At 36.7% G+C, this 10,833-nt stretch overlaps 1 pseudogene; it reads right to left on the minus strand.

Annotated features, from left to right (window-relative positions):
* Positions 1–5,149: 5,149 nt before the first annotated feature.
* Positions 5,150–10,146, minus strand: LOC149844166 (shaggy-related protein kinase GSK2-like; annotated as a pseudogene).
* Positions 10,147–10,833: the final 687 nt, after the last annotated feature.

Raw genomic sequence — 10,833 nt, forward strand, 5'->3', positions numbered from 1 at the left:
ATGACACCCTGTGCATTTTTTGACCAAGAATACCTTCTAACACTGAAGCCAAGTTTGAAGGCATAATCATTGTAAAATTTGTATGTAGCTTCCTCATTATTAAATTGCATTCCTTCTATGGAAATAAAGTCAAGTGTATTGTCATGATCGTCTACCTCATTATCGAATTGCATTTCTTCTGCTGGAACATTCAAGTCAAGAGTGAATCCAATGCCTACACTCTTCTTATCATGTGCATCATTAATGCACATGTTCACTTCTTCAGGTGCGTCATTAGTACAGATATTCACTTCTCCATAATTTTTCAATGAATGTGATACATCTTCACTGCAACATAAGCTCACCACTGTCATAAGCAAGATATCAATTTACGTTAGCCAGACATACATTTACTATAATTTATTCAAGATGCATATAATAACAAATATTGATTAGTTAAGCAAGTCAAAGAAATGATTAAATGAATCACAATATAAAAGCCACAGTGATTTGTTATTTGCTTATACTATGCATCAAGTTATTATTTACCATGCCAATAAAAGAAATGATTTATCGTATATGTGTGTTGATGATAACGATTCACGTGACAACGATTTAATTATATATATGATGTTGTGAAGCGATTTCAATAAAAAATGCTAAATGAGCAGCGATTTGAATATGCAAATCGCCACTGCAAGCGCACAACAATATAAATTCTGCACGCACACATTTTAATATCATACTACAAATATCTTACAAATTAACACTAGAAAACACATAATATCTTACAAATCAATATACATATCACATAATATATTACAAATCGATATGGTAATTCAGCATAATAGCTTACAAGTTGATATTAACAAATAAAACAATATCTTACAAATCGGTAGTATGTTACTACAATCGTGATTTATGATACATTGCATATACTGAGTGAATGGATAATATCGGATGAGGTAGAGGCTCTTCCTTGTATCTGTAACCAAGCATTCTTGTCAACAGGTTCCAACATCCTACAAATATCTTTAATTTTCTAATCGTCGAAAAGCGAACATCCACCTGCAATAACAAAATAATGCCTTAATGGCACTCACGATGACATACGTTCTTCAATAATAGCATAATGACATGGAAAGGTACTCACGATGCTTTAATGGCACTTATTGAAATGTTTGTGCGTCATTGCTTTTTTTTATACTGCCTAACGAAAACAAAAAAGAAGAGAAGACTGTAAAAAGAGATGGCTGACAAAATCCCCCTATGACGAACCAGTCGATCGATTTATAATTATCTCCACGAGGTAGGAATGAACCCTAGAATGTTTTGTAACAAAAGGCAAAAACGAGAAGGCGGCAATGTGTTGTAATACAAGATAACTTGGACTTACGGGAATATGCAAAGCTATTTACGGGAGGACATTTCCGTCAAACACATATCTATCTTACCGGAGGACATTTCCGTCAAACACATATTTATCTTTTTTATATATTATTTATCTTTTTTATATATTGTTTTATTATAAAACCATCATGGGTAACATTGGCATATGAATTATCACGGGTCCCAAGATATTCCTTCGTATACCCCAGAACACACGAATTTGTCTTCGGGGGAGAACACACAACACCCTCTCTTCATATTGAATTTTTTTTTTATATATCTTTGTCGCCCGTGTGGCCAATGGGGGTAGCTATGAAGGTGGTGAGATGAAGGCACCAGATCAAACCCCACTGGAGCAAGGGTGTGTCCGTAGCTTTTCGAGGTGGGCCAAGGCAAGGTGATCATGGGAACCCACCCATGGTTTTTTCACTTTATCAAAAATATATATCTTGGATGACTAAGTTCCCCACTAAAGCAAATAATCTTAGGATGGGGTCTCCGATAGCCGAGTCCTTACTAAAACCACCAGTGAAAGTCACCCACACCTAGTGAGAGGGAGTCATGGGTAAGGAGTAAGAAACCCTTCAAGAAAAATCTATATTCTTTTATAATTCTTTTATTTTTTCTCACATGTTACCCTCCACATGTGATCTACATGTTTGGTTTAGTAAAAACCAGCCTTTGTATCATGATTTTCTAACATATATGTCGGATTTTTTAGGGTTTCGGAAAAATCAACTGCCTAAGATGTACTGAATTTTCAGCCCTCAAAATTACAATTTAACCTTGGTAAAATTCAACCCAAGAGTCGGCCTTTACTATTTTGTCCATCCAAACACATCTATGGGTCAGATTTGGTCCAAACAAACACAGTATCTAAAATCATCCTCGGCAAATCATCGTGGGTTGCCTTCCTCGGCAAATCGTGATTAATGGACACAAAAATCGATCAACCTGGACATGAAATTTTTTCACTAAAACATGATTAATCGGAAAAATCATAAATTTTATATTAATAACTATAAACAGTTAAAATTTAAAAGTGTAAATTTATAAAAATTTATAACCATGCTTTTAGAATTCTCGACATGTTAATATTTTAATTATACCATAAATTTTGTCAAAACTATGCTATCCTAAGACAGCAAAAATGTTGAAATTAATCAAATTTAAGACAAAATATGTGATCTACATGATTCTAAAAGACTGTTATGTTATTAAATTAAAAATGTCTTAAAAAACTGTAAGATGCTTTCATTTCTTATGTTTTTTACTTTTTAATTGTTATGTCTATATTAATATTTTTATTGATAATTTATAGAATTTTATTTTGGTTTATATCATAATGTAATGGTTGTATTTAGTATTGCTCATTGGCACTTTTTTTTTAATTGACTATCATTAATACAAATTACCTTTTTCTTGTCTTTATTCAAAACACGTTGCTCCAATTTTCACTACAAGAAATTATCTTTTTTTACTAGTATGCCTCCTATGCAGTGCCAATAACAAATCATGTTTAGTAGCGTAAAATATGTTTACACCACTAAAAAAGTACGTTATACTTGCACGACATGCATTGCCTAAGTATAACACCTTTACTGGAGTAACTATTTTTCGCATAGTGGAGTAAACATCTTTACTAGTCTAAAATAAGCTCGCACCAGTAAAGATACTGGCATGACAAAGGTAACATTGATAAAGGCTTCATAGGCGGAGCTGGGGGGGGGCAGAACTGGGCTGTAGCCCTGTCCTGACTCCTGGCCCAGTTAAATTTTTTTTTTAAAAGCCCAGTCCTAGCCCAGCCCTGATTTCATATGAAATAGATTTTTACTAATAATTGTAGCCATTTTTTATTTTATCGCGCCCCCAAACCCTAGACTATCACACCAATTTTTTCCTTTTTTTGGTACACCCCTGTTTACCCCCCCCCCTCCCCCCTCACATGAATCCTAGCTAAGCCCTGACCACGATGTCGGCATGAGCAAAAACACTCATGTTCAGCATGACCTGATCTGCTTCCTGTCTTTACTCAGTATTTCTTGTAGTCTCTCTTTCTCTCTAAATGCGGAAAAGAGATCAGGTGCAATGTGACTACACTTTTAGTGTGCGGCTGCACCTGATCACCCTCCATCTTGGAGATAAGGCCTATCAGTCATATATAGAGCCCAAAAAATGGAGGGCGATCAGGTGCAGCGGCACACTAAAAGTGTGCATTCACATTGCACGTGATCCTCCCTCATAGATGTGAATGCACAAAGCATCGACCTTAGGCAATGATACATCACCTCTTACTATGAAATTGTAGTTGACAACTTGTTCATGAGTTGGATCACGATTCATCGGTGATTTGACCGATGAATCAGCGACCGCGACTACACTGAAAAGAACCACCTCTTATGAGTTCCTTACCAACCGGGTTAGCCAGTGTTTTCCCTTTACATAAATTGGAAACAAACTTTGGTTGACGTAGACGTTGATCTCGCATTTGGATATGATGGAAAATTAACATGATAGTCATGGATTCTCAGGGTAGCCTATCTCAGCCATAAAAATCAGTAATTTGGAGACCTAGCGACACTGCCTCTCTCTTTTTTTTGATAATCCAAGGGAATACCCCTCCCCCAACATCACCGTGTCCGCACATCGACTGGTTTCCGGTTGGTAAAACCCTTGAGGTCCTCTCTGCCCACCCGGGAGCATAGTGACAAACGTTTTTATCGGCAATTTCTTGTTTTTAAAAAACTCGTGAGAAATTGAAAAAAATCATAAATCTGGCATTTTTTTGGCAAAATCTCAGCAATAAAAAAATGAATTTTTTATAAAAAAAAATAATAATAAAATTTATTTAAAAATAAAAATACACATTTTTTGCGATAAATAGCCGTTTAAAACATAAATATCATGTTTAAATCGGGGTATTTATGTTTTTTCATAAATCTCACGATATTTTGTAATTCTCACGAGAAATTGCTGTTTTAAACTTTGAGGCAATTTCTCGCGATATTATCGCGAGATTTTCATAAATCTCGCGATATTTGTCACACTGCCCGGGAGTACGCCCAGCTTCAACCTTGTGGCAAGGAACGCCACATATGGGTTTTAAACTTGCAATACAAGAAATTATGTCTTTAATGGCGCACTAATTGCGCCAGTGAAAATATTTGCTGGCGCAATATTGTGCCCACAGTAGTGCCAGGCAAAATGCCGCCTGTAATGCATTTGCTGGCACAACTTTACACTGCCTGCATTTTTGCTGATGTACTTCTTGTGCCAGCAAAAAATTAATACTGGCACAGTTGGTGCGCAAGTAAACATATTTCATGAAACCCAAGGATCTTTACTGGAACAAAATTGTGCCGGTAAAATATCGTTACTGGCAAAATATTGTGCCAGTAAGGATCTTGTCCAAAAAACGGAAGGACTTTTGCTGGCGCAATATTACGCCGGTAAAAAAGCTTTACTGGCGCAATATTACGCCAACAAAAGCCTCTTTTTTTACTGGCGCAGTTTTTGCGCCAATAAAAACTGTTTTCTTTTTAATATATTTTCCAGTTACTCCTATAGGTTATTCACAGTTAGCATATCAAATTATCAAAGAGGAGGTTCCCAGAAATAGGATCAAACAATGTATTATGGTTTGCAGCATTTTGAGAGTAATGGCACTTGACAACTACTGATGATCAGATTGATTATACAACTGATGGACCTGATTTTCACATATTTTTGTAAGAAAAATACAGGGTACAGGGGTAACACTTTTCCTTCTTATTGACACAATTCAATTCCCTTGTGAAACTGGAGTGGACCTGAAGTGGGAAAAGGTACATGATATTTGCTTGAAGCCTTGCTTCCACAGCACCAAGATGCAGCTAATGACCTGAGGAAGTGCCCGGATTTGTTGAGGAACTGGGTTTCTTTTCATCTGCAGGCCAAGAAGTTGATGTTTCAATATAATTTGTCTTTAACATGAATATTTGACCAGCAACCCCTTTGTTCAATCTATGCTAATGTTTGGAAAATCAAACTTTCCCACTAATTCAGTGAGAAGCAAGGTCATGCAAATGGATGATCATACCATGTGCCAAGGGTGTGATTTTATCTGTGGAAATCTGAACTCCGTAGGGTTCATGCACCTAATTTTCTCACGGGTTGGTGTGCCAAGCACCTGAACAAGTTTTGATGATTGAGTCTGACTTACAGGAAGGCAGATTGTTAATGTATAAAATAAGAATAGCTACCTTAATGCAGTGGCGGAGCCATGGGTGGGCGGTCGCCCACCCCAGAATTAGAAACCGAGTCAAAATATGATACGACTCGGGTCTTCTTCTTCATTCCCCACGATTTGGAGGTTGCATTATTTCCTTGCGAATGCTTGTCGAAGAAGATCAGAGCAGGGTCGTGCAGGAGTGGAGATCACGCCTCCCTACGATACAGAGTACCCTATGGCACCCAGACGCAGGAGATGGTGGACATGAGATGGAGCCAGCCGAGGGAGTTGCTCTGCCTCGATGCTGTGGCGAGGACCGTCCCCTCCGAGAGAGAGCTGAGGAGGCACCTCAGTTGGAAGACCTTTGGCTTGCTGCTGGATCACCACCGAGAAGGAGGTGGCTCAACTACCGAAACAGGCTTTCGATCTCGATGTATGATCTTCACCACCATGGAAGCTTCGTGCCACTGCACCACCGACATAGGTCGATGATCACCACCCGAAGTCTGCCCACCCAACAAAAAACTTCTGGCTCCGCCACTGCCTTAATGATCTCAACAAGCTGGTCTACTGCACTTTCTCCAGGAAACAGTGGCTAAACAGAGAAAAAAAAACTGTCAAAATGCAGATATATAAAAACTGATTGTCAGGAAGCAAAAACTAAACAAGACATAGCCTAACCTGTCCAAGAAGTAACTCAGCTAGAACGCATCCTGCTGACCATATACCAATGGAAGTGGTATACTCTGTAGCTCCAAATATGAGTTCTGGAGCTTGATAGTAACGAGAACAAATGTATGCGATGTTAGCTTCACCTCTTACCTGATATGCAGATCAAGAACCATGGCCACATGAGTCAACTTTTTCAAGAATGTGAATTGTGAAACAGGAAATAGAAATTTGATATTAATACGTGAAGACATCATACAATGTCCTTCCTTAACAAGCAAAATATTCTTTTAGATGCAGGCAAATCTAAAAATTTTGGAATATCCATTAATCTACAAAAGCCTAGATACTTTAACAAGGTCTGAATTCCAAAGAGACTAGCATTTTAAGAAGCCCCCAGTACCTAAATTATGCAAAGATGGGCATTTCTTAAAACTGCATATAATCAGTAACTATCCAGGCTTTGGCATTCAACTTGTGTGTTCATTCAATTTTAACATTTAAGGGCACTTATACTGCAAAAGAACAGGTAGTAAAAGAGTACCCATATCAGTTCATCAGGACAAGTCCCACACATAAAATAGAGTTCCATACAAACATGTGAATGCATGCATGAACCAAATAAAGATAGTGGTATCCAATGGACCTCGACCACAAACAAAAAAACTCTTGGAAGCCATCTTTTTAGCACACATTCATCTATACCACAGGAGACCACTCTGAATAAATAGAGGACAAGTGTACAACAGAATTTGCTACACAAAGAAAAAACATCATGCATTTCATTTTGATGTGCATCTTCACAGATCATTTACTATGAGATCATAAGGAGAGGGTGACGGGAGAGAAAATTTCATCCGGATTATTATTTACTGAACATATGAAAAAAAAAACAGGCACCCCAATGCACTCTCATTGCAATACCCATGAAGAAATCCCTATGTAAAATGCAGTTTATAATTCATATGGTTAAATGACCATGCACATGCAAGGAACCATGTGCATAATATGTATGACCACATGCAGATCATGCATTTAAATATGCCACAGTTAACGCAAACAAAGACAACATAGGAAACCTGCTATGGTACTATATCATTAATCTCTATCAATGACATGGCTTGTCTCATCTACATGGGGTCGATCTTAGAAACCCACTCTATGTAAAAGATGAATTAAATCATGTGAGCAAGATCCCAGCTGATACAGCAGCAAAAAGCATGGGGCAAAAATAGAATAGAAGGCAGAAATTAACAGAACTTCAGCACTTCCAAAGTCACAAAGCTTAACCTGGTAGGTAAGAGGATCAACCTGCAGATGTTCAAAGATAGTGAAAGGAGGGAAAAAAAGAAAGAAAAGATTATTCACTTCACCTAGCATAAATAAAGTAAAAACAGGTAATCTCGAAAAATATATACCAGAAGATTTTGGGGTTTAACATCCCTGCGACAAACCCCAGCACCATTGTGTATATAAGCCAGTGCCCTAAATATCTGGAGTAAAGACACCAGTCAATAAGCAAAACAAGAATTCAGCAACATAGCATGACAAGAACTAAAAAAAACAGACAGGTCATCATACCTGGTAAGTGTATAGCTTCACATATATAAGTGGCATTCTTTGGTTTGTGTTACTGCAATGCCAGAGCACTCGATAGACAGTTTCAGGGATGTATTCCATAACCAGATTTAGAAATAGCTCATTATTGTTTGTTGTAGAGAAGAAACAATGCTTTAAAGAAACAATATTAGGATGATCCATTGAGCGCATCAGCTGTAACTCATGGTTCTTGTACCGCCTATCTTGCAAGACCTTTATAGCCACAGTCTGCAGTCTCCAAGCATTTTGCCTGGACGTGAATCTCATTGCTCACAAAATGTTCTAGCTGGCCTTAAAGTAGGACAAACTGATCATTTTTTAATACCTGAAAGACAATGCCAAAAGATCCAGTTCCAACAACTCGTTCTGCCATGTAACTGATAGTCTGTAATATGAGAGAATCAAACAAATTAGTGTCCCTTCAACATTAGCAAAATATACAAGAATAATATCATCCGTGGAAGATGAGAAAAATAGAACCCTACATGTCTATAATTCTAATTCAGGGGTTCAGCTAATGGAATATACAGCAGCAAGGGCAAGAACAATTAATCAGATTTGCAAAACATTGATTTAAGTACCTATCAGCTTTAAAGTTTAAGCATGCAAAAGATATGATTCACAGAGCATAATAATAATAATATTAATATTCATAATGAAGATGATGATGATGATAACAATAATGATGATAATAATTTTATCAGGAAAGTGGAACCCAAAAGCCCAAAACATGATCAATTAATCAATACAAATGGACCCCATGCTAAGATTAACAAGTTTTAAGCCAGAAAGATTCATCAACTGACAAGAATAACAAACCAGGCACTTTTCAAGTAGAAACCAAGATAATAACTAATTACAAATGATCCATAAAACTAAAATCACTTCAGTTTTAACCAAACACATTATGAAGGGCCAAATGAACAAGACAAGACACTGACTGAAAGAACAACAAATTACAAATGATCCAGAAAGCCAAATATCATATTAGTTTTAACCCAACCCATTATGATTGGCCGCATGCCTAATGCAATACAATGAACAGAAGCCATCAAGCTCACAAATATTACAATTTAATTTAACATTCAGACAAGCCACTTTTGTAATAAAAAACAAAAATTACAACCAAACACAAGCGATCCAGAAGATTCGGCATCATTCAATTTTTCTATTATAAGTATGCCTATTATTGAGGGCAAAGAGCATACGAAGACTGTATCCGTGAACAACAACCATCAGGCTTCTACCATGCTACAATTCACTGTTCAATAACCATACAAATCATTATTTAATTATCACGCAAAAATAGAGAAAGGAAAGGAAATTTTATGAGAGCACAACCAGGAAAACTGACCCGTTTCATTTCACCATTTTTTCCTCCAATAGTTGTGGAAATGATATGACCGGTGCCAGCGTCGTTGCCCTCAACAACAGGCATTGAGGCCGATAAATCCTGTGTTTTAAAAATAACATTAGTGGAAAAGAAACAAAGTGGCAGATCAGAGATCAAAGATATTTATTTAGATCTTAATATAGCAAGATCTTTAGGAAACAATGACACAACCAAGCTCAAGCTAAAGAACAAAATATTAGCATAAGAACACAATATGAGTACATGTAATAAAGGAACTAACACTCTAACATACAGAAAATCTCACAAAGAGGACCGATGCCGAAGAACAAGAAGAAATTTGGGAAGAGTGAACTAAAAATCTATCCTTAGAATAAACAGGATCAAGACCAAAGCATACTAAACCCCTTAAAAACAGAACAAAAATTCACTAACAACCCATTAGAAACCCTAGCATTAACAAAGAGCAACTGAGCCACCTAGAATAGTAGATCGACCTTCCCCAAGATCTCAATAAGACAAAAAAGGAAAGGGAACAATGACTCCGCCGGAAAACTACAAGAATGTCGCATAGATACGCCTAAAACAAAAATGGAGGGAAGGAATTAAAACTTTACAAATAGAAGAAGAAGAAAACACAACGAACTATGTAGGCAACAACTCGATTCGCAAGCGAAAGACCAACACCATACATATTCCCCACAAGACCTTACCGAAAGAAAGGAAATCACAAGACACTCCCAAACAGGAAAAACGAAAACAGCAAAGGAATAGAAGAGCAAAAGCGTCAAAATGAAACCAACTCACAAGAATAAGTCCTGAAACAAGAGAGAGAGATTATTTAGATGCAGTACCTTCGCTGGGAACCACTTCTGAGGGAATGGCACAAGAAGAAGAAGAAGCTGCCACAGTTGGTGGAGGTGCCCTCGCCGTCCTCCCATTCTTGAACAGAAGATCGAAGGAATGGAACGAAAACGAAAAAATGAGGGAGAAACAGATTCAGAAAAAAGGGGGGGTGGCGTTCTGCAAGGAGCAAATGAAAACGCCTAAAAAAATTAGTTTTTCACTGGCGCCGGATAAAAAAATTTTGCGCCACCGAAAACTTTTTTGTGAAGCTTTACACTGGTGTGTGGCCCGATTTTTTGTAGTGTTGTCACGTTTCAACTTAGTATTTTTTTATAATATATCTAATGTTTAATTTTTATTAATACATATACAATCATATTTTTTATATAATATACATAATATCTATATTATATTTTATACAATATATATAATTATATATATTTTTTTTATATGTATGCATGACTCGCCATAACTCAGTCAAGTTTTGTTAAAAGCCGGGTGGCGAACCAGGCCAAGTCAACCTGACTAGTTTTTAAATTATAGTTTTTATAACATTCAAAAAATCATTCTTTCAAAATCTTTGTAAAGTTTTTAGGCTTTAAATATCATTTTTTTCATTGAAAACACATGATTCAGGTTTAGATTCCTGATAAATCGACCATGCCCAATACTTTTATTCGGTCGAAACTGCAAAAAAAATGCCTAAAGAGCAGAAAAATCCTATTTAGCACGGACCCATTTCTTATATATATATATATATATCGAGAATGCCACCAGTAAAAAATTAATT

Source organism: Nuphar pumila, chromosome 3 (assembly GCF_984573655.1).
Source record: "Nuphar pumila chromosome 3, dmNupPumi1.hap1.1, whole genome shotgun sequence".
NCBI classification, from domain to species: Eukaryota; Viridiplantae; Streptophyta; class Magnoliopsida; order Nymphaeales; family Nymphaeaceae; genus Nuphar; species Nuphar pumila.